Source organism: Schistocerca nitens, chromosome 3 (genome assembly GCF_023898315.1).
Source record: "Schistocerca nitens isolate TAMUIC-IGC-003100 chromosome 3, iqSchNite1.1, whole genome shotgun sequence".
Taxonomy (NCBI): domain Eukaryota; kingdom Metazoa; phylum Arthropoda; class Insecta; order Orthoptera; family Acrididae; genus Schistocerca; species Schistocerca nitens.
This window is the reverse complement of record NC_064616.1, coordinates 276,076,998-276,103,338: the sequence shown is the minus strand read 5'-3', so window position 1 is coordinate 276,103,338 and position 26,341 is coordinate 276,076,998.

Below are 26,341 nucleotides of genomic sequence, written 5' to 3'. Positions count from 1 at the left end.
CCTTTGATGTAGTCCTTCGGATCAGTTTCGTAACCATGGAAATGAAGACCGGTTCTACCACTATTCGGCTCGTAACTGACAATAAAAAAATCATGGTTTACTCTGTCGAATGCACGATCAATGTCCAACGATATGAGAGCTGCTCGCATTGGACATGTTTCCGCAAGGGCTATGACGTCACGGTATTCACCTAAAGCTGAGAGGACGTTGCTTCGCAGCTATAGGCATGCCTGATCAGGGGAGATAGTCCTCAATATCGCCATTTTAAAACGAGACACAAGCAGTCGTGAAAAGATTTTGTAGTCGTTTACCACGGTGGGCGGCCGATATTTATTCGCACTGTGACTCGCCTCTGGCTTTGGAATGGGAAGAATAAAATCTGTCACAAAATCCGGCAGTACGCACATATCAGGGTGCATCAATTCTTTCTACATCGACAAACCATTGTGGCATCATTTCCGCGAATTCCCGATAAAATTTCAGTGTTATCCCATCCGGCTGTAGCCGGCGGGTGTGGCAGCGCGGTTCTAGGCGCTTCAGTCTGGAACCGCGTGACCGCTACAGTCGCAGGTGCGAATCCTGCCTCGGGCATGGATGTGTGTGATGTCCTTAGGTTAGTTAGGTTTAAGTAGTTCTAAGTTCTAGGGGACTAATGACCTCAGCAGTTGAGTCCCATAGTGCTCAGAGCCATTTGAACCATTTTTTAGATATGAAACACAAATAACTAGATGTTCGATAAAGGCAGTGGGCCATCGTTCAGCGTGGACCACCTTATCTCGTAGACCAACCGATAAAGTCGGTTCGCCGTGTCACTAGTAAAATATTATATTTCTCGCGATTCCCATGGACTCTCCCCCATGTGTTGGATAAGTCCATTTCCCGGTATATCGCTTGTGGTTCACAAAAGGTACTGTAATGTGGAGTTTGATCCCTTGGGGCTAATACAGAGGTGAAGTCTCCATCCGCCAGTAAACGATCGAATCCTCCTGTAAATAAGGGCGCGATCTCTTCCGAATAATATTTCGCACGTGCTGGTCTGTTTTCTGTTCCGGATGGAGTGTAAGCATTGACAATACGGGTACCATCAACTGCTTTCGCCAGTCCCAATGTCGGAGATGTATAAGCCTGATCGCGTATGAGATCCTCTCTCGGACCAGTATCGTCATTCCACTGTCGTTGTCCGAGATCGATGCGGCGTAGGATGTATAGCCGCGTACTTCTTGGAACGCAGTAGTACAGATTTCCTGCACCATTAGTATATCCACATCTCAGGTATACAGTATGTCCCGGAAAAGTTCGCACAATGGTGAACTGACGGATATCTAAAAAGGCGTTGGTCTGATTCCACGTCCTCAGAAGGTTGCCTGTCCGACGTCTTCCTGCGGCATTACTTGCCCTGCGTTGTGGAAGAGGGATGTGAGTCTCCACCAGGGGAAGAGTCACATCGGTGACATCTTCGTCCTGCCAGGCTCTCTACTACGCCGGGGACTGTAATGGTATGTAATTTTCGTGAATTTTCAGCAGCACCATCGTCCTCCGCTGCTGAAGGGTCAATGGACGCCTGAGGGAATGGATCGTCAGAACGACACTGCATCTTTTCACTGTTCCAATCCACTTGTTCAGCAACATCGGGTGGATGTTGGCCGATATCAAGCAGGTCCATATTACTGGAGTCATCAGGTGTCTCAGGATGAGGTGGGAATGATTCTCCAGAGTCGAGGCGGTGCTCCTCGCGACGTTTCGGGGAGCGTTGTTTACGCACCATGATCTTGACCCCGGTGCTGTTGAATCCTGTAGCTGCTGTCGCCACAGCGTACGTGATTGCATGGTGTTTGGTCGTCATTGTGAGCTATCACCTACATCGTCTGGGGCTGGAGTGGAGTAAGAGTCGTCTCATCATCATTGTGACCCCATCGCCCTTCCGTCATATGCATGTCGGCGTTATCTCCTCGTGGAGTATCGACGCGAAGTCAGATGTTGTGTCATGCGGGTGGCCTACGTCTTTCCGTTTGCGACGTAACTGTCTCTGAGTTTCACTGTCACTGAAGCAAGTTGCAAATTGATATTCGCCTACCTCTGATTGGTGTTTGCTCAGTGTCCCTTCACTCTGCAACGTTGATACTTACAAGGTGATGAAAAAGCAGCGTTGATGAAAACAGCACCTAATATCTACAATTACTGAGGCCGCGTAAATCTCGTTATGATTGTTCCTGTAAATATTCATAATAAATTTTCGGGTGGAAAACGGAGTCCTGATCTTCATTGAAAGTTCGGAAGTCTGGTAAAAGTAGGTTTTATTTTCTTTGCTTAAACATGTCATCAGCCCACATTTAGTATACTAAACAGCTAATATTAGTTCCCAGTTTGTCACACGTAAAGCAGCCAGAATTCTCCTAAGTCCATTCCGAAAATAATCACGCGAATATACAGTCACTTTATACACATAACGTCGATTTCTTACATAAGTCATTCAGTGGATTTCTTACACAAAGATTACTCGCCAAATATATTCTGTAGTAGAACACAGAACAAGTCGCACGCGTATATCTCCCGAACAAAATGTCCCACGACTTTCAAACTTTCACAAAATGTTCGTATCAACAAAAGCTACCATTTTAAGTCCATCTGAACGCGAAGGATCGAACATTTCTTCATCTTACACATCTTACGGACAGACACATTTAACATGACCTTCGTGTCTGAAAAGCTAGTCCACGACTGACTCCCTCCAGCTACTGATGCAACTATCTCTCAGTGCGCGGGAACCATACTGACTTCCGATTGGCTGTTCGAAAAGACCAGCCAATCCGATCACACCTTCTAGATTTCATTCGTGCCAAAACTGTTCAGAGCCAATCACTATCAATCATCAGATTCATTGGCGTCACTTCGACAAGCAAATTATTACTATAATGTTCATTAATTGAAACTAAACTAAAATTAATCTTGAGATAACTTTAGAAAACTGATTATATCGTTACCGATTTTCTGGCTGCTTTATTACATAAGCAAACACTCATAGACATATGTCATCCGCCAGGATTTACAATTTTCATGACACCTTGATGGCGTAACACTTGCTAGTAACGTAAGGTGTATTACCATATAAATTTGGAATTTGACGTATGTCTCCCATACGTACTCACTTTCACTCTCATTTTTTCTCACCCTAACACAAAATATAAATATTAACTTTTAAACTGTGATTCTCATTACGAAAGAAAAATCATCCAAAGTTTAGAATTGAAAATCTTTATGAAATAAATCGGCACACTAAGAGTGCCATTACTGTTTTCAAACAACAAAAGCAATATAAACTGTTATGCTTCCTATCTGAATTTACTTACTTTTTAATGAGTATTTCATATCGCCGAAACTATTGTAGGTAGCAGTATCAAATTTTGACACACTGTTCGTCTGAATAACAAAAGGTCCTGTGCCACTTTTGGAATAAAACAGATAATATTTAACATAATTATTTAGTTTCTTATGTGAGGTGAATAAGTGGACTATACGTGGCACACAAAAGCATTCCCACGCTCGGCCAGAAGCGCAGGTGGCTGATGACGCAATCAGCAGACAACAAGTCGGCCGCCGCTGGATGCTATTATACTGCAGGCTTCCAATACAGTTCGTCATAACGTAACAAAACTTACTGCAAAAACGGCGAGCGCGGATTAAACCGCGACGCTACAGGTAAATGCACCAGTCTCTGATTCATATACTCCGAAAATGTCCACCACCACATCCAGAACACGCCTGGGGATGGCCACCATGGCTGACAATAGCTCTACAACCGCCTATATTTAAACAGGAGGGCACATTCGGTTAAAACAACAGTCGAGATGGCGATAACATTTGTTTAGTATGACCGGCTTCGGCTTTTTTTTGTGGTATCACGTGAAAAACCGACGAGGCGTCAGCACCACTCATTGGGGGCCCAAGAAACTCTGAAGATGGCTTTAACATAAGCCGAAACCGATCGTAATAAACAAACGTTATTGCGATCTCGGCTGTTCTTTTAACCAATGCATAGCACCAGATCACTGCGCTCCACGGACAATGTTGTCTAAAACTGTGAGGAAAGCACATGTTTTGTAAGGGCGATTCGCACCTGACGAACACAACCTAACACTATAAACGTCCTAAAACTTGACCAACATTTGGCTGGAGTGGTCCAGTTATCAGTGATTCGGGTACTTCGAAGGGCAGTTCGAAGATTCGAACATGGCGAGGCCCGCATGAGCTACTAACATGTCGCTAATATGACTATCAGAGTCTCTAAACCGGAATCCTCGTTTGGCGGCTTCTATAATTATTGCATCACATACTGCGTCATCGACCATCTCGAGGTAAGCGGTACTGTTGTTAAATGAATTCCAATGAACTCCGTGTAACTAATACTCACCTCATCCCTCAAGAAACATTCAATTTCGAATGCTTTCAGTCTTGCTTACTCTTTAGAGAACGTAAACTGTACCGTGGCTTTTCGAAACGCATGTGGTATTGCTATCGGTTCAACAAGTAACACACGCGAGTACAAGTGGAGTAAACACTCTCTCTTCCTCGGACGCTTCGCAGCCTAGATCTAAACTGGTCCGAGCTGCTCTGCTGCCAAAGGCAGATGGTGCTTAAAGAACAAGCAGTTTCCACTAAGCTAGCATACGGTTTTGTCGAACAGCGCTCCCTAGTCGTCCTAGTGATTGTTAAGACAGAGAATTAGCAAAGTAAATGGTGAAGTAAGATGCAGTTTCTGCTAGAAACAGCTTCCTGGACTCGAAAACAGAAATTTGCTCCCTTAAGTGGCAATAACTAAGAATAATTAATGTAAATTATAAGAAAATACCTAGTGAATTTACCAGGATAGTTCTGAACCAAAACAGGAAATAAATCGATGGTCACATAGCTGCCAAACATATTCTACAATGTTGCCAATTCTCCATCAGTCTAGCGACAGACAGAACACGTTTGCTCAGGAGATGTGAATCTTGAACTGGCTGACACAGGGACAGCAGGTCCGTGTTGACAGCTGCCACTGCATTGACTGGGAGCAGAAATACCCAGTATAGGCCAATGAGTTATACTCGCATTTGGGTCTACAGTCTAGATACGAATAATATCCATATGCACCAACTACAACTCAAACATTTGTTTTTCTCTACATTATTGACTAGTGGTGTGTGAAAGGCCATCCTTCCGTATACGACTGTTTAGTAGTCGATGGAATCGGAATACCGACGTGTTCATTAAAGGTGATTCCGCCCAAGTGTACTTCGCAGCGAGGAGTGGCCGCGCGGTTCGAGGCCACATGTTGCGGATTGCGCGGCCCCTCCCGCCGGAGGTTCGAGTCCTCCCTCGGACATATGTGTGTGTGTGTGTGTGTGTGTGTGTGTGTGTGTGTTGTTCTTAGCGTAAGTTAGTTTAAGTAGTGTGTAGGTCTAGGGGCCGACGACCTCAGCAGTTTGGTCCCTTAGGAATTCACACACATTTGAGCATTTAAGTTTACGTCATTCTGTCAACCCTAGGATGTGTATTTTTACTGGCAGGTAAAGAATTACATTCGTCAGTTACAAAAGTGCCCTGTTCTCATCGCATACCAAATGGAAATCAAACGTAGAAGTGATGAAATTGATGAAATACGCACTGGATCCACAATCAATTGCAGGCTACAGCATTCTACAAAATGCTTTGATATGCTTGTTTTGCCGCGAAATTATCGCCAGATCGGGAGGTATTTATAATGTTAACGAAGTTGCTTTTCATAGTGATGATCACGCTAAAGAACGTGAATGTGGCATATGTGCCTTCACACACTGCCGGAGGTACTCACATTTTTTTTTTTTAATGATAGATATTACCCTCCGAAATACACTGGTTCTCCTGAAGTATAATTGTAAAAATCAAAACAAAAATTAATGTGTTAGAGTTCATATGTTTCTCGTTCTCAATTACTGTTTGTTACAAAACGTTATCAGTGATGATAAAATCTAATATCAACGAAATTTGAAATGCTTTTTCATTTTGTGAATAATTCCATTGAATGAAACTTCCTGGCAGATTAAAACTGTGTGTGCCGGACCGAGACTCGAACTCGCGACCTTTTCAAAGGTCCCGAGTTGGAGTCTCGGTCCGGCACACAGTTTTAATCTGTCAGGATGTTTCATATCAGCGCACACTCCGCTGCAGAGTGAAAATCTCATTCTGGAAACATCCCCCAGGCTGTGGCTAAGCCATGTCTCCGCAATATCCTTTCTTCCAGGAGTGCTAGTTCTGTAAGGTTCGCAGAAGAGCTTCTGTGAAGTTTGGAAGGTAGGAGACGAGGTACAGGCAGAATTGAAGCTGTGGGGACGGGTCGTGCGTCGTGCATGAGTAGCTCAGATGGTAGAGCACCTGCCCGCAATAGGCAAAGGTCCCGAGTTCGAGTTTCGGTCCGGCACACAGTTTTAATCTGTCAGGAAGTTTCATATCATGGCGCGCTCCGCTGCAAAGTGAAAATCTCATTCTGGTAATTCCATTGTATATCTCGATGTCACAAAAATGTTGTCATTGATGTCACATACTTCTGTAACAACAAAAGTAAACACAGCGGAAGGGTGGATTTCAACATGGAACCTGTTCTGTTAGCCGCTGTGCTAAAAATTCGCTTGGTATAACACGATGTGTGCGGACTGTAGCAGCAGCATCAAAATTTTTAATGTCATTTTCTCCGTAACTATTTAGTGTCGGCACCTAAGCCAAAATAAGTTTTCATTTATTTTCACACTTCTTTCGCCAAGGGAAGTTTCAACTATGTAAGAGAGCGACCTATTGTCGCTCCTTCTTGTAACATACAGTTTCAGCAAGCTGCTAAAGTAACTTCACCTCCTCACATGAACAATGAAGTTTTTGCAGTATTTCCGCACCAGAAAAATATCTTGTGCAATCCCTACGAACCCCAAATGTTGATCTTCAGAAACTAATATGTTATCAAAATTAATCAGCACATACTGCATCCCTCAAGACTACGATGATATAATTAGTCTTGTTAAAGTTACAGTAAATAGTATTGATTCTGTGGAAATGGATATGTTCCATTTCATGTGATTTTTGGGCTTTTTTTAATTCTTTCTTTGTGATACTCCTCCTGAAACTGTCACTGCTGAGCTTCTCGATGAAACTGTAGGATGCTAGTTGGGAACTGGATCACGCTGGGACTGGGATGAAGATAGTATCGTGTGTATCGTGTGGCGGATACTTACCACTGCAACCTCCAGTTACCAAAGTGTTTAAAACGATTTGAAAAGCTCTTCAGTTGTGTGTATTTGACGTTTGCTAGCTTCTATGAGCGATTTCAAAACTGAAATACTTACGGAAGAAATAATTTAGGTTTCATTTCGGTGATGTAAAGAGTTAGGTGTCAGTTTTTTTGCCTATTTGTCCTGGTATTACCCTATTTGAGTGACCCTCAACTTTGTAGATAAGTAATAACCAATAAACAATTGTCTGTGGAGACAAGTTAATGTGCACAGTGGATATTTTTAAAGCGTTATTAAGCCTTTCCACTCATCTCCAAGATGTAATGAAATTAGTTAGCGTTGGGCCGGCCGAGGTAGCCGAGCGATTCTAAGCGTTTCAGTCCGGAACCGTGTGACTGCTACGGTCGCAGGTTCGCATGCTGCCTCGGGCATGGATGTGTGTGATGTCCTTAGGTTAGTTAGGTTTAAGTAGTTCTAAGTTCAAGGGGACTGATGACCTCATCTACATCTACATCTACATTCATACTCCGCAAGCCACCCAACGGTGTGTGGCGGAGGGCACTTTACGTGCCACTGTCATTACCTCCCTTTCCTGTTCCAGTCGCGTATGGTTCGCGGGAAGAACGACTGTCTGAAAGCCTCCGTGCCCGCTCTAATCTCTCTAATTTTACATTCGTGATCTCCTCGGGAGGTATAAGTAGGGGGAAGCAATATACTCGATACCTCATCCAGAAACGCACCCTCTCGAAACCTGGCGAGCAAGCTACACCGCGATGCAGAGCGCCTCTCTTGCAGAGTCTGCCACTTGAGTTTATTAAACATCTCCGTAACGCTATCACGGTTACCAAATAACCCTGTGACGAAACGCGCCGCTCTTCTTTGGATCTTCTCTATCCCCTCCGTCAACCCGATCTGGCACGGATCCCACACTGATGAGCAATACTCAAGTATAGGTCGAACGAGTGTTTTGTAAGCCACCTCCTTTGTTGCTGGACTACATTTTCTAAGGACTCTCCCAATGAATCTCAACCTGGTACCCGCCTTACCAATAATTAATTTTATATGATCATTCCACTTCAAATCGTTCCGCACGCATACTCCCAGATATTTTACAGAAGTAACTGCTACCAGTGTTTGTTCCGCTATCATATAATCATACAATAAAGGATCCTTCTTTCTATGTATTCGCAATACATTACATTTGTCTATGTTAAGGGACAGTTGCCACTCCTTGCACCAAGTGCCTATCCGCTGCAGATCTTCCTGCATTTCGCTACAATTTTCTAATGCTGCAACTTCTCTGTATACTACAGCATCATCCGCGAAAAGCCGCATGGAACTTCCGACACTATCTACTAGGTCATTTATATATATTGTCCTCAGATGTTAAGTCCCATAGTGCTCAGAGCCATTTAAGTTAGCGTTGGCCACTGAGTCCAATCTGGCCACAAGTAAAAAATTGGAAATTTGTGGTAAGGTCTTAGGCACCGATGACCTCTGCAGTTTGGTCCCATAAGTCTACACGCTACTTAATATAATTTAAACTAACTTACGCTATGGACAACACACACACCCATGTCCGAGGGAGGACTCGAACCTCCGACGTGGCGAGCCACAAAGACCGTGATAAGGCGCCTTAGATCGCACGACTACCCCGCGCGGCTGGCCACAAGTGCCTTCATATTTATAACAGCAGTTCGTTTTAACAGTTACACCTCAGTACTGCACGTATGGAAATTGTGATAGCTTAGAGGGTTCGTTAGAGTGAAACAACCGAGAAATAACTATGACATAAATGCGCCAACAGCGAGAGGCTGCGTAAAGATTCCGTTCGGCGTTCACGTAAGGTAACCTCTTCTTGCTGTTTAACTCCCCTGTCTTAAACTATCTAAAAATTGAAAAGCTCATCCATCAGCAGCTTTTCGCTGTTACAATGCATTGCCAGCAATTATACTGTAATCGTTACGATCAGTCGATACGTTTCGTCTATTTGGTTTTTATATAATGAATGACAACTTTGCTTTGTGATGGCATATTCGTCACATTACAGACAGCACGTTTGTTCCTGTTTTTACATTCTCATCACAACTGCTTCTCCTTTCACGTTATCAGAACCTGGAATTGAGCTTGCACTGCAGTGATGAACTTCTTTAAATATTTTCGCGTCTTTTGAGTTCTGTTCTAGGTCACTAGGACAATTTCCCGTATATAGTTTGCTTTAGTGATTTGAAATGGCGGCCGGGGTGGCCGAGCGGTTCTAGGCGCTACAGTCTGGAACCGTGCGACCGCTACGGTCGCAGGTTCGAATTCTGCCTCGGGCATGGATGTGTGTGATGTCGTTAGGTTAGTTAAGTTTAGTTAGTCCTAAGTTCTAGGGGACTGATCACCTCAGAAACTCTCTTACTCATAACATACGAAATTCGATTACGGAACACAACCCTTCACAAACAGTGATAGTTGTCTTTCCATTTGTGTTATTATGTATTAGACTTGGTGACAATGCAAACAGTCATAAGGAAAACTGTTCTCAAGTATATAATATTATGATGAACGCTATTTACGCATAATGTTAACAGCGTCTGGTGATGCTAAAAAAAAGCGAGTCACGTCCAGTGAAAGAATTTTTTAGTTTGCAGTTCACTTAAGATAGAAAAAATAACTACGACAGCTACAGAAGAGGAGAATCACCAAAATAACGCAACTGAATTTTATTCGTAACTTCGCTTTAGACCCAAATCATAGCTACAGAAATGTGAATATAACTCATTGATTAAAATGGTATTTCTGCTCCCAGTGAATGCAGTGGTACCTGATGACACAGTGTCTTCGAAGGGCGAGCTTTACCAGTGCCAGCCAGCTCAAGATTCACATCGCCTGAGCAAACGTATTGTCTGTCGCTAGTCTAATGGGCAGCTGAGAACGCTTTAGAATACGCTTGACAACTATGTAATTGTCGATTTACTTCCCGGTTTAGTTTAAAATTATCCCGGTAAATTCACTCGATATTTTCTTCTCATTTATCTTAAATATTATGAATTATTATCACTTAAGGGATGACGTACGGTAGCAGTTTTATGATTTTGAATACTTGAAGCTCGTTCCAACAGAAACTGCACCTTACGTCAACATTTTCGTTGCGAATTCTCTGTCGAAGCAATCTCTGGGACAACAAGGGAGTGCTGTTTGGTGAAGTTCCATGCTAGGTTACTGGTAAAGTGTTTGCCCTTCAAGTGGAAGAGTGTGTTGGTTTTCGGTTGTTATCTCGCTGGAGGAAAGATCTTTAACTCTTCTGTGAAAAAGCCACTAGCAAGCAGATCGACAAGTAGTGAAAAAATCCTAAGCAACTCTTCCCCGTAAGTCTTGTCGCTACCTTGATTCTTTACATCTAAAGGTGAAAAATTTGTTGAACTGCGAGCTAGTTAGTGCCTACTTTTTGTGCTTCTGTCCTTTGTACTGATTTCATTGTCCCTCTGAATGATCTGTTTAGTGGTTTTCGTTATTATCTAATCCTTCTGTTACATTTGAATACTTTTGTGGTAGTCCTGTAACGCTGCATCTGTATGACTGTGGATTGAACGTAGACACAACGTTTTGAAGCCAAAAGAAAGTGTTGTCCTGCTAATTGGTGACTATTTGGGATACTCTATTTTGTTAAAAAAGATTTTTTCGTTAAGTTATTATGATAAGCTGTAATTGAGCTGTATTAGCAAAGTGCGTACGAAATAGCGTTTTTTCGTTAGTTTATTGAACTCAGGAGATAAACATAGGAGATAAATAAATCAGCAGCAATCTGATCACCCACATTCTCTAAAACACGCTGTGTTAACAGACAGTCAAGTTGTTCAATTCAGCAAAACCATGAGGAGAGGGGTCTCACGAATTCTGTCGCCGACTGTACGTTAGAAAAAAAGTTTTCCGATTTTCTTGCTGTGAAGTATAATGTATGTAAATGAAGCAAAGCTACGTTAGCTCTCGGAGTTAGTTTCTTCGGTAGAGGTTCATCTTCCCTTAAAAAATTTAAAAACGACTTGTTTCGTATTTGCACGTTTTATACTTTTCATTTGATTCTGAGGACTCTATCTTAGTTCATATCACCGCATGAAAATGAAGGGTCAGTTTTTTCGATGTTGATCATAGTTACTGTGTACTTAATTTCCAAGTACTCTGTAGCATAAAATAAGAAGAGTTTGCAGTGAAAAATGTCACTGGTTACATTACATTTGATTCATTTTAGGTGATACACAGCTGTGTATTAAATATAGCTGACATATCAAAAAAATATTTAAAGTTGGAACGGAAACCATATCCCACTTCAGTACGGAAAAAATTGAAGTTAAAGTGTTTTATTTGAATGTGCTGGCACTGAGTACACCTCAAAAGGGGAAGGCCTCAGACGCAGCTGACTGATTCGGATCATATTTTTCAGGTCGCTTGTGTAAAACCTAAGATGAAAGACTAAGATATTTTGACTCAAGATTCCCCCACATTTGAGAAGAGCACTCCTGGAGCCCATGGCGAGCAATCGCCTCAGAGTTGACGGGATTGAGAGATAAATCACAATTGAGCATATTCTATTATCATACGTGGGGTTCACAAACGCGTATTTTCTAGAAACAAAGGAAAGATACAATTACGATTGCCGCTTATATACCCATAAGATAAACCCTGTGCAATGCAAGCGTTGCTGGTGTCGCGACCAAGGCAGTGGGATGATTAGGAGAGCCTCTGTGTTCCATTCCCAAATGTATTCTGTAGTTTTTCAGTTGTATTTTCTTAATTAATTTGATAGGAATAGGAAGTTTAATAAGGTAATAAATAAGGAATAATAACAAGAAAGGAAAATAAATTTCTCAGATGATCCGCATTAGTAAATAATTAAAATGTTCATCCTGGTCGCCTTACAATGGCTCTTTCACTCACTGCGTTACGTGTCCTCGTTTAGTTTCAAACAGCTACATGAATGGTACTAGTCACATAAACACTCAAAACAAATATACTCGAGGCACCAAGAATATCTAACGAATGCAGTATTCGCTCCACTACATCATTCTTTCCAAATATTTGGCGGAAAACAGAACTGGTTTACATTTAAAAATATTTCGTTTGCGAGAATTAATTTTAAAGCATACCACGCATACAATAACATAGCCTGAAAATATGAACTGAAAGCTCATCATAAAATATGCTATCAATCGTTGCTCCATCCGTGCGGTTGTGCAATTCCCGCTGGGTTTCCAAAAGCACGCTGCACTTTTGAAACACCTCTAAATAAAATTCTATACCGCACCTCGCTGTAAGCAAGCATCGTGTGGTCGGCTACCTGCGCTCTCTTGCAGCAGTATTACTAGGAATTATTTTCATACAACAGTTTTAATTTTTTACTAACCCAAGTTTGAGAAATTTATTTGCCTATCTTGTAATAGTTCCTTAGTGTTAACCTTATTAACGCTCCTACTCTCACCAATTTAGAAACGGAAAACAAATGTAAAAAGTCAGCAGAATGCATTTGGGAATCGAATACAGATTCTCTCCTCCCCAGCCCAGTGCCTCGATCGCTACACCAGTGACGCTTTCGTTGTACAGGGTTTACCTTATGGGTACATCTTCTAAAAAAATACGTGTTTTCCGACCCACACATATAATGAAACATCCATAGTTTTCAATTATCTTTCGATCTTGTCCGTTTTGTGTCGATTACGCGTCGTGAACTTATGAGGTGGTTTTCTCATAAACAGGGGGATGCTGAGCCGAAATATTTTAGAGCCTTTCATGTTGGGTGGCACACAAGCGTCCTGCAAATATGCGCCGAATCGGTTTACCGTGTCAGCGGCTTTCCCCTTGTCCGTTATGTACAGTTCGTAGAAGTAAGCGCACGATTTTCAAATTAGTGATCGCAATTTATTGATGTACTTACTACTGGAAGAAAATTACGAAGAAAAAGACATTTACGTAATGGAAAACCTGAAACGCATCCCATACTTACAACAAAGCATAACAGTAGTTTCTTTACGACACTTATCAATCGTCATTTATTAAACAATGACAAAGGTCTGTCAGTCCTTCAGGTTCAATACTGTCCAGTTTAACTTCGTCCTAGATCTGGTCAGAGACGATACCGGGAAAGATTCAGCAACTAGGTATTTGAATCCAGCAACATAACATAAAATTACCATAACACTAAACTAAGAAAAGTCAAAATACTCTGAAGGCTATAGTAGTTTATCTAACATTCATTTTGTTGTGAATGATGTATTTCCACATACCTGACAACCACAAACAAAAGCAGAACAATCTCATATTCACTTAAGCTAGAACGCTCTACCGTTTTCAAGACATTGAAGAAAGTGAGTATTAAAATTTGGAATGTTTTGCACAACTGCGTAAGAAATTATCAGGTCTGCGTCAATACTCAAAAACAGAGTTTCTCTTAGCCATAGAGAGACACACTCTAGTATCTCATAACGTAATTAACTGCAGAGCAAACTGCGTGGCATTCTCAGTGAGGTTCATTTTCGCAGACTACTACAGAACCCTTGAAGGTATTTTTGTTCTTTCGTTGCAACTACAAAAATGAGTGATTTTTTCACCAGACGCGTTTCGCTTTATGGAGGTAAAGCATAATCAGTGGTCTTTAATTTTAGTTATTCACATTTTAATTTGCTTTTTAGATCGAAAAACAGTTCGTTAAGAATAGGTTGAATTGTACTTACGGTGATTTTTTGGCTGATTTCTCGCTTACATCGGGAAATGAGGTCTGCTAGCACATCGTTGTTTTCCTGTTTAGGCACTGATGATTTTCGTATAATTTTTAGATATTCTGTAGCACTATGCATTTCTCACAACACACTTCTATGCTCACCACTGCATTCTGTTTCTTTTTGTACTTCAAGTATGTGTTGTTTGTGTTTTGTTGTGTTGCCAACATAATCTTCCCACTACTTTGTCTTTGACCTACATTTTTTTATTTAAATTAGATTGTTGTATGTGTGTAACTCTATATGTTTCTGTGTATTTATGTACTGTGTATGAGTAGAGAAAGAATAGCGACGTAGAGATTTTTTCTTTTCTTTTTGAGAGGGGGAAACTATGATGAGCAGACATAAGTGTATAGCAGTGTGATGGAGTGTGAGTTAGACAAGAAGGTGAGGAGCGAGAAGTGAAGTGAAACGGTGAGGGGGGGGGGGGGGTTGTGGGTGAGTGAGGGGAGGGGGTGAAGTATGGAAAAAGCTCTTTCCTTTTTCATATAGTTTCATCAATTATTCTATATAGAGTCTTGTTTCCAATATCTATCTGGTCATTGAGCAACTGTTTATTTCGTGTTAATGCTTTTTGTATGTGAAAATTTTCTAGGAAAGGGAGAAGGTGTCTGTCTTTACTGATTTTTATGATATTGATATCGTTTTTAATATTGCTTGGTCTATGGTGCTCTTCTTTTAGATTGTCCGCAAATGTTGAATAATTTGTACCGTATTTGAATGCACTGATGTGTTCTTTATATCTTCTGTCAAATGTCCTGCCAGTCATTCCAATGTTTATCTTCTAACAATCTCTGCACTGAGCTGATAGATACCACATTGTTGGTATCTATCTGGTTTTGATTTTAGTTTTGGGTTGTACTTTTGTATGGAATTGCTTCGTAAGCAACGTTTAAGCCTTGTTTTTTGAATGTATCTCCTACTTTGTAAGTGAATTTTTTGTGGTATGTCACTGTACGCCATTTTTTGTAGTAGTGCAAGTTGTACGAGTTACTGTGGTTTGGTTAGATCCCCCGCCCCACCCCCTCACAGTTCACTTCTCGCTCCTCGCCTTCTCCTCTAACTCACACTCCATCACACTGCTATATACACTACAGGCCATTAAAATTCCTACACCAAGAAGAAATGCAAATGATAAACGGATATTCATTGGACAAATATATTATACTAGAACTGACATGTGATTACATTTTCACGCAATTTGGGTGCATAGATCCTGAGAAATCAGTACCCCGAACAACCACCTCTGGCCGTAATAACGGCCCTGATACGCCTGGGCATTGAGTCAGAGCCTGGATGGCGTGTACACAAACAGCTGCCCATGCAGCTTTAACACAATACCACAGTTCATCAAGAGTAGTGATTGCCGTATTGTGACTAGCCAGTTGGTCAGCCACCATTGACCAGATGTTTTCAATTGGTGAGAGATCTGGAGAATGTGCTGGCCAGAGCAGCAGTCAAACATTTTCTGTATCCAGAAAGGCCCGTATACGACCTGCAACATGCGGTCGTGCATTATCCTGCTGAAATTTAGGGTTTCGCAGGGATCTAATGAAGGGTAGAGCCACGGGTCGTAACACATCTGAAACGTAACGTCCACTGTTCAAATTGACGTCAATGCGAACAAGAGGCGGCAGAGACTTGCAACCAATGGCACCCCATACCATCACGCCGCGTGATGCGCCAGTATGGCGATGACGAATACACACTTCCAATGTGCGTTCACCGCGATGTCGACAAACACGGATGCGACCATCATGATGCTGTAAACAGATCCTGGATTCATCCGAAAAAATGACGTTTTGCCATTCGTGCACCCAGGTTCGTCGTTGAGTACACCATCGCAGGCGCTCCTGTCTGTGATGCAACGTCAAGGGTAACCGCAGCAAACGCTGCTAATGTCGTCGAACTGTTCGCACAGATGGTTGTTGTCTTGTAAACGTCCCCATCTGTTGACTCAGGGATCGAGACGTGGCTGCACGATCCGTTACAGCCAAGCAGATAAGATGCCTGTCATCTCGACTGCTAGTGATACGAGGCCGTTGGGATCCAGCACGGCGTTCCGTATTACCCTCCTGAACCCACCGATTCCACATTCTGCTAACGGTCATTCGATCTCGACCAACGCGAGCAGCAATGTCGCGATCCGATAAACCGCAATCGAGATAGGCTACAATCCGACCTTTATCAAAGTCGGAAACGTGATGGTACGCATTTCTCCTCCTTACACGAGGCATCTCAACAACGTTTCACCAGGCAACGCTGGTCAACTGCTGTTTGTGTATGATAAATCGGTTGGAAACTTTCCTCATGTCAGCACGTTGTAGGTGTCGCCACCGGCGCCAACCTTGTGTGAATGCTCTGAAAAGCTTTCATTTGCATATCACAGCATCTTCTTCCTGTCGGTTAAATTTCGCGTCTGTAGCACGTCATCTTCGTGGTGCAGCAATTTTAATGGCCAGTAGTGTATTAAACGTGCTCTACGGTTAATATTTCTTTAAGGCATCGCCACCATATTCTTTTCGTAGAATGCTGGCTCTGATTCGCAACACATTTCTAGGGGAATCGCCTTCATATTTTTTTTTTCCGAGTAACTATTGCTCTTCTCTCGCTAACACAAATAAACATTAAGGATTTAAAAACTGGCCTTTCAACCAATTTTCCAGTTTCCTTAATGTAACGAAGAACACCTACTCTGCTTCAAGAGAGAGAGAGAGAGAGACTCCTCTGTTTCTTGTCTCAGCTTGCTTAAGTCTGTCTGTTTCCTCATCTCATTCAAGGCAATTTCTCTTGCGCAGTCTCTGATTCAGCACATGAGATAAGATATATCTGTTGACACAGCAGTGAAGTGTGTGCATGAAAAGGAGGCAAACACGCTTAGAGACTTTCAGTTGATGCTGAACTGTTAGACAGTCAATATCGTGGGATCAGTTGCGAGTTGATAGGGCATAGCTGGAAATTCGACGGAAAATTGTAAGTGGTCTTCTACTAATTCAAACATTTTCTTTAACATATATGAATATACACTGATAAGCCGAAACATTATGACCACTGCCCACCGTAACGTTGGATGCCGCCCGGAGGCGTTGCGGATACGTAACGTGGTAACAAAAGTATGTAAGCGAAGCGGACACGTTCGGGGATCATCCTAGCGAAGATATGAACTGCAAATTGGTAAATCCAATGAGATAAGCGACTCTGACAAAGGGCAGATAATTATTGGTTCAAATGGTTCAAATGGCTCTGAGCACTATGGGACTCAACTGCTGAGGTCATTAGTCCCCTAGAACTTAGAACTAGTTAAACCTAACTAACCTAAGGACATCACAAACATCCATGCCCGAGGCAGGATTCGAACCTGCGACCGTAGCGGTCTTGCGGTTCCAGACTGCAGCGCCTTTAACCGCACGGCCACTTCGGCCGGCAGATAATTATTATTCAGAGCCTGTGAACGAGTATCCCAAAAACGACAAGCTGATCAAATGTTCACGGGCTAAAATCGTGAGTATGTACGGAAAGACGTAAAAGTGAAACTACCCCTAGCGCTAAATGGTGGGACGTTCACGACTCTTTACAGAACGTGGGGTTCGGAGGTTTGTCTACGCTGGAAAGTAGGATAGATTGTGGAATGTGCAATCTCTGCCAAAAGAGCGCACGCACAAGTGTTTCGGAGCACACCGTTCACCGTACATTGCTGATCATGGAGCTCGGCAGCAGACCACCCTTACATGTTCACATATTGACCCAAATACTTGTCAATTACGGCCCAACGACACTGTCAATTACGATTTCAGTGGGCACGGGACCATAGTAATTGGACCGTCGGTCAATGGAAACGTGTAGGCTCTTCGGGTGAATCACATATTTACTACAATAGGTCGATTGTCGTCTCCACAAATGCCGTCATCGATGTGAACAGCGACTCGAATAGTGTACGCAGGCTAGTGGGGACAGTATTATGCTGTGGGAGATATTCTCTTGCGCTTGCATGGGACATGTGGTAGTAATCGAAAACATGCTGGCAGCAGCGAACCATCTGCATCCCTTCATGCTTGACCTCTTTCCCGACGGCGATGTCGTCTTTCAGCAGTATAATTGCTCGTGTCTCGGAGCCAGAACCGTGCTACAGTGGTTTTAGGAGCGTACTAGTGAACTCACGTTGATGTCTCGGAGGCCAGATTCTCCTGATGTAATTCCTATGGAACCCATGTGGGTCGCTATTGGATGCCATCGGAGAGTACGCAAATCAGCGGCAAATCTGTGCGTAGACATTCAGTGCCACATACCTCCACAAACCTGCCAACAAACTGTCGGATCACTAATACAGTGTCAGTGACGTATTACGTTCCAAAGATGGACAGACAAGCTATTAAGCAAGTGAACATAATGTTTTGGCTCATCACTGTATGTTTTTTCACTTACTTTTACAGAACCTGCAGTCCTCCTGACTGAGCACAAGAGATAAGAACATTGACACAGCAGCAACAGCAAGAAGTTTTCGAAAGTATTCAGAAGTATTCATAGGATATAAAACTCTCAGTTTCATCTCACAAAGTCATTTCTGCTTTATCTTCGGAGCCGTGAACATCTTTTCTGAGCTCCTGCGGCAGCTAGGGGAGAAAGGAATCGACTCGAAGTTTCAGGACAAAAAGCAGTGTGAACTCAGAAGGGAAAAATGTAAGTTTTTGCTCTTCTCATTCAACTATAATTCAAACACATTCTCATATCTATAAATACATTTCTTTTCTCACTTAATGTTACAGAAAATGCAGCCCTCCGGATCAAACAGCAGAGTGATCGAGCAGCAGCAACAGAAGAAGACCACTTGAACATTCTGTATAAGCTCTTGGCTCTGTAAGCATAGCAGCTACAAGGACAGTATTTTGCATAGTTTTATTCTGAAAACTGGTAGGATTACAAAGTTTCCGACAAATTCATGTTCCTTAGTAGTGTCCTAATCATAAGCTGATAAGCCATAAATACAGCTTAAGTGACACCTTTTAAAAACGACTATGATGAAGAAAACAAAACAGTACAATGTTGTGTACGCAGTTTTTGTTTCAGTTATATTTACGCAGGAAGAATACAAATGTGAGAAATAATTTCCCTAATGCTTTAAATGACGTGCTGTCGTAGTTAAAACCGTTTTAAGGAAAGGAAACGAAACCGCACATTTTCACATGACAGCATTTTCGTTATTGTAATCGGTTTTAACAGAAACATTTTGAATATATGTCTGCGTAGTCTCCCACGATATTACATTCAGAGAAGCTCCACATTTCGCATGCTCTCTGCTATTCCTGTTCTTTGAACGATGACTCACCGCTGAGCAGGCATTTGAAGGCATCAATCGGATGCAAATATTCCTCTAGCAAAATGCATTTGTCAGTTATGCGCTCGTAGGGGAAGATACCTTTCTTGTTGATTAAACCGCTGCCTGCCAGGGATTTGCTCTCTTGTTATCTTCAACTCTACAGGCTTTAAATATGAAATAAATTTCTCCAGAGAGCGTGCCAGAAACTTGAAAGAATCTGTTGTTGTTGTTGTCTTCAGTCCTGAGACTGGTTTGATGCAGCTCTCCATGCTACTTATCCTGTGCAAGCTTCTTCATCTCCCAGTACTTACTGAAACCTACATCCTTCTGAATCTGCTTAGTGTATTCATCTCTTGGTCTGCCTCTACGATTTTAACCATCCACGCTGCCCTACAATGCTAAATTTGTGATCCCATGATGCCTCAGAACATGTCCTACCAATCGGTCCCTTCTTCTTGTCAAGTTGTGCGAAAACTGATAAAGACGTCCTCTTGAGTAGTCCCCACCCTGAGATCTGAATGGGGGACATGAAACGGGGAACGAATTGCGAAGGGAGAGGCAGAGCTGCTGCTCTGATTGCAAGACCTAATTTCAAGCTTACCATGATGTTTAATGAAAATTTTGTTGTAACTCAAATGAGACGACTCAACATCGCTTTCCACAGCCTATAGCCGTATGAATGGCTATTCTAGACATTTCCAAGACACTGCTCGCAGATTTTCATTGACACAAAAAATGTTGAAATGCGTTACACCGATATGTCATGGAAGCACATAAAATATTTACGATTATATCGAGTACGATGTGCACAGGTGGTTCGATATGTCGGCTTATGCTGACATCATTTATAACATCCCCTGTGTAAACAAAAAGAGAGTTGATCTAATGAAAGATGAGCTGTCAGGAGAGATAATTGCTGAATTCATCGGACTGAGAGCAAACTGTATGCTCTGGAAACTGAGATGCAACGTGTGTGTGTAGATCAAAAGGCAAAAGAACTTACTGTTGATGACTGGGGACCACTAGTTAAATGACATGGAAAAATCGACTGTGAAGTACGTAATTAAGTCGAAGCAACGTGTTTCTACTGTTAGACAACATAAACTTGCTTGCTCTATACAAGACGATAACGTTTGATACTTCCTGGTAAGGTAAATACAGTTGCTTGTGGTCACTATCATGTGAGAAATGATGATTGTAAGCAATGTAAAAACGCGTAAAAATGCAAACAGTTGTAAACTAACTATAGATTGTAACTTGAGGCGAATACCATAAATTTCAGCCAGCACGGTAGCTCAGCGTGTTCGGTCAGAGGATAACGTGCCCTCTGTAATAAAAAAAACTGAGTTAACAGATCAACAACGAACTTAAATGGATGTCTTACGACGTCCGCCCCGAGCAGATGCAACGAACTAAAGCGAACAAAATGAGGAAAAAAAAGCGGTCAGCGCGACGGACTGTCAATCCTAAGGGCCCGGGTTCGATTCCCGACTGGGTCGGAGATTTTCTCCGCTCAGGGACTGGGTGTTGTGTTGTCCTAATCATCGTCATTTCATCCCCATCAACGAGCAAGTCGCCGAAGTGGCGTCAAATCGAAAGACTTGCACCCGGCGAGCGGTCTACCCGACGGGAGGCCCTCGTCACACGCCATTTCATTTTCACCACACACATCCATGCCCGAGGCAGGATTCGAACCTGCGACCGTAGCGGTCGCTCGGTTCCAGACTGTAGCGCCTAGAACCTCACGGCCACGCCGGCCAGCGGGAATAATGTACATTGTAGGTTGTAACTTGAGGTGAGTACCACATTTATGGTGGAAATTTGGTGAGACATCGTAATTTAATTTTATTACTAAAAGAAAAATCTGCAAAAGTATACAAATATCTGTATTAGGAAAATAATGTAAGCACCTGTAAAAACGTACTCTGAAATTTTTAATTAAAGTATTAACAATTCGTTAATAAATTCAATATGCAGCGTTTTCTATGTTAAAAGATTGCCTTTATATTCACTCTATAGTTCGTTTCCACACAGTCTTAGTGAGTGTCTACTTGTCCCTCAGGAGGACTGCGTCTTTATCAAGACAGCTGAGACGTGCAGAGGTATCTCCCTCTCTACTACCTGCACTTCTCTACCTGCCACGCAGCAGTTAGTGAAGGCGTACGCTGACGCTCCACAACATGTGTACTGTGCACATGTGTGTGAGTCACTGATGAAACACGCTTTATACTTTTTCGTAAAATGTTATGAGAAATTACATTTAATAACGAGATATAGGCGCAAAGATATGCGCGCGCACACCCGTGCACACACGCGCGCACGCACACACACACACACACACACACACACACACACACACACACACACACACACAGGTATGAGATGTCAAGTAGAGAGCACATAGAGTACATAATTTTTTTAATACACATCTAGTGCCATTTTAATTCAACACTCTGATCAGTTGGAATGAGTAGAGGAGCGGGTATAAGGTACAAAGGTGGTGTGTACGTAAATACACTCCTGGAAATGGAAAAAAGAACACATTGACACCGGTGTGTCAGACCCACCATACTTGCTCCGGACACTGCGAGAGGGCTGTACAAGCAATGGTCACACGCACGGCACAGCGGACACACCAGGAACCGCGGTGTTGGCCGTCGAATGGCGCTAGCTGCGCAGCATTTGTGCACCGCCGCCGTCAGTGTCAGCCAGTTTGCCGTGGCATACGGAGCTCCATCGCAGGCTTTAACACTGGTAGCATGCCGCGACAGCGTGGACGTGAACCGTATGTGCAGTTGACGGACTTTGAGCGAGGGCGTATAGTGGGCATGCGGGAGGCCGGGTGGACGTACCGCCGAATTGCTCAACACGTGGGGCGTGAGGTCTCCACAGTACATCGATGTTGTCGCCAGTGGTCGGCGGAAGGTGCACGTGCCCGTCGACCTGGGACCGGACCGCAGCGACGCACGGATGCACGCCAAGACCGTAGGATCCTACGCAGTGCCGTAGGGGACCGCATCGCCACTTCCCAGCAAATTAGGGACACTATTGCTCCTGAGGTATCGGCGAGGACCATTCGCAACCGTCTCCATGAAGCTGGGCTACGGTCCCGCACACCGTTAGGCCGTCTTCCGCTCACGCCCCAACATCGTGCAGCCCGCCTCCAGTGGTGTCGCGACAGGCGTGAATGGAGGGACGAATGGAGACGTGTCGTCTTCAGCGATGAGAGTCGCTTCTGCCTTGGTGCCAATGATGGTCGTATGCGTGTTTGGCGCCGTGCAGGTGAGCGCCACAATCAGGACTGCATACGACCGAGGCACACAGGGCCAACACCCGGCATCATGGTGTGGGGAGCGATCTCCTACACTGGCCGTACACCACTGGTGATCGTCGAGGGGACACTGAATAGTGCACGGTACATCCAAACCGTCATCGAACCCATCGTTCTACCATTCCTAGACCGGCAAGGGAACTTGCTGTTCCAACAGGACAATGCACGTCCGCATGTATCCCGTGCCACCCAACGTGCTCTAGAAGGTGTAAGTCAACTACCCTGGCCAGCAAGATCTCCGGATCTGTCCCCCATTGAGCATGTTTGGGACTGGATGAAGCGTCGTCTCACGCGGTCTGCACGTCCAGCACGAACGCTGGTCCAACTGAGGCGCCAGGTGGAAATGGCATGGCAAGCCGTTCCACAGGACTACATCCAGCATCTCTACGATCGTCTCCATGGGAGAATAGCAGCCTGCATTGCTGCGAAAGGTGGATATACACTGTACTAGTGCCGACATTGTGCATGCTCTGTTGCCTGTGTCTATGTGCCTGTGGTTCTGTCAGTGTGATCATGTGATGTATCTGACCCCAGGAATGTGTCAATAAAGTTTCCCCTTCCTGGGACAATTAATTCACGGTGTTCTTATTTCAATTTCCAGGAGTGTAATTTAACTTCACACCATTTTACACTTCATTTCAATATTATGTCGCATGTTTACTTTCAAGTGGAGGTTACGTAATTGTTGCTGCATATGAGGCTTCATTTTTGAATACTACACTCTTATTGCTTAGGGATAGGAGAAGGGGAAGAAGGGGAAGAGGGGGAAGAGGAGGTTTCTGTTAGTAATGTAAAAATGGTTCAAATGGCTATGAGAACCATGGGACTTAACTTCTGAGGTCATCAGTCCCCTAGAACTTAGAACTACTTAAACCTAACTAACCTAAGGACATCATACACACCCATGCCCGAGGTAGGATTCAAACCTGCGACCGTAGCGGTCGCGCGGTTCCAGACTGTAGCGCCTAGAACCACTCGACCACCCCGGCCGACTAGTAATGTAATTTGATACGCTTTCTATGCACAATTTGAGCACTTTATTCTGATTAGCTGGAGACAGGAAGTAGGGGTCGTCGAACAACTGGCAGCATTGGTTTGTTTCCATCATCTTGGGTTTTTATACGGCATTATGATTGGCTGGCGGTAAGGAGAGCGAGAGGAGGAAGGGCGTCACATGATACGTAATCGGAAATAATCTAATCTGACACATTTTTACAAATAACTGAAATACATTCTAAGACAAAAACACGGCGAACCACGAACGAATTATCCGAATGGGACGTAAATGGCACTCAAGACTATCTCTCCTGATTGTTCGGCCATATAGAGGGCGACATGCAGTTTAGTACCCAATCGCAGTCCAGGGCGTCTACAGACACGTCTTCGGCCTGGAATCTCATTGACTGAAGTAGAATTGTCGTCAGTGATGACTCCCGCTTCCAACTGAGCCCCGATGAGAAGCGAAGACGTGTCCGGAGAGGCCCCAGACAGCGGTGGGCTACCATCCTGTCACCCGCCATACGGCCCGACAATCGGGAGGGATGGTCTGAGGTACAATTTCATTTCATAACAGGACCCCTTGGGTTGTCATCAGCAGCACCTTTACACCACAGCTGTACGTCGACGATATTCTACGCCTCGTTTTGTTGCCCATCTTTACAAGCCATCCGGGGCTTACATTTCGACGATATAATGACCGCCCGCACACTGCGAGTTTCTACTGCTTCTCTCCGTGCTTGCCAAACCCAAAATTGCCCAGTATGGTCGCCGATCTGTACCCAACTGAGAACGTTTGGAGCATTATGGGCAGGGCTCTCCAACCATCTCGGGGTTTTGATGATCTAACGCAATTGGACACAGTTTGGTACGATATCCCTCAGGAAGACAGCCAACAGCTCTGTCATTCAGTGCCAAGCCGAATAACTGCTTCCGTAAAGGCCTGACGTGTACCTACGCGTTGACGATACTTCAATCTGTGAATCTCTTTCTTCTGAATAGATCATCCAGTTTGTCTGAAATTGCATCACGTGTTCGCCTGTATTTGAACATCTACCGATTTCAGTCACATTCAAATAATTCCTTCTTGGTGCATAATTTCTTTATTGTTATTTAAATCCTAGAGTATACTACATTCTGACTGGATGGGTAAGAGAGGAGAGGAGAGACGTAGGCTATAAAGCACAGTGGATTGTTTCCATCAACTTGGGGTATTTCAATACTGCACTATGATTAGTTGGAGATGGGGACGGTAAAAGGGTTCTTTTTAATTCCCAGTAGCACAAAAAATGGTTCAAATGGCTCTGAGCACTATGGGACTTAACATCTGAGGTCATCAGTCCCCTAGACTTAGAACCACTTAAACCTAACTAACCTAAGGACATCACACACATCCATGCCCGAGGCAGGATTCGAACCTGCGACCGCCTAGTATCACAAGTAAGCTATTTTCTAATACTATCCTCTAACTAATTTGAAGGAGGAGAGGATATAAAGCACACATGGTCTATTTACATCATCTTTTGATGTTTATTACTGCGCTCTGACTAACTGTGGACAAGGAGGAGGGGAGGGTTTTATATTATCCATTAAAATATTTGGGCTATATCCACCATGTTGAATTTTTCATTGGATTGTTTCGCTTTTCATACTGCAGTATGACTGGCTGGAGATAAATAATACTACAGCGTAACGTGTTAGATATGGGGAGTTGGGAGAATATGGTTTTCAGTTTTACACTACCACAGTTGGGCTATTTCTAATATCGCATTATGTTTGGCTGGAGGTAAGGATGGGGTCGTACTGCCCTCAGGTGAGCATGGTTGTATCACTGATGAGGGTAATGACATAATAAGTTCAAGGTAAGCGCCGGACGAAGTGGCCGAGCGGTTCTACGCGCTACAGTCTGGACCCTCGCGACCACTACGGTCGCAGGTTCGAATCCTGCCTCGGGCATGGGTGTGTGTGATGTCCTTAGGTTAGTTAGGTTTAAGTAGTTCTAAGTTCTATGGGACTGATGACCTCAGATGGCCATTTTTCAAGGTAAGCAATGCCATTCGTGGCGTCAGTGTTAATCATGACGTCACTTCATCCCCACAGGCGCTAGTCGCGTGGATTTATCGCAGTATCATAGTAATCCTACCAGGCTATTTTGTTCATCTCTTTTAGTTCAACATAACTTTCGAAACAGCACTCCTCATTTAAGTAACCAACGTCTGCTTTTATTTCACACGTTAATCATGGGTCCAGGAGTATGTACGACCCCTGTGGAATATCTCTATTCCATAAAATCTGCTTGCTACAATGAAATGCTCCAGTATGTTTGAGTTTTATAGAGTCACTAATTAGTCAATGTTCATTTAAACAGACAACTTGTTTTTCCTTCATTGAATTCAATTTTGGTTCTACCTGCCTTATAGCCATTTATATTCCGATGCATTGAGTAATTTTAGCACATTGGTTTCCTGTTTCCATTACACCTACAGTGTGCAACACGCGCTCACCGATACGACAGACCTGCCTCCCTCCGCTGTGTGTGTGAGAACACAGCAAAAAGTGCGCAGGCGTACACAGCCGCCTGCCGCGTCCGCCAATCTCCATTATGAGGCAGCCCTGCACTGACCGTGCCGGCAGGCCGCTTGCCGCCTCGTCAAAGCCGCTCTTTGTTTGACCGACACGATGCAATAACACTTCAACGACGCAGCCTGGT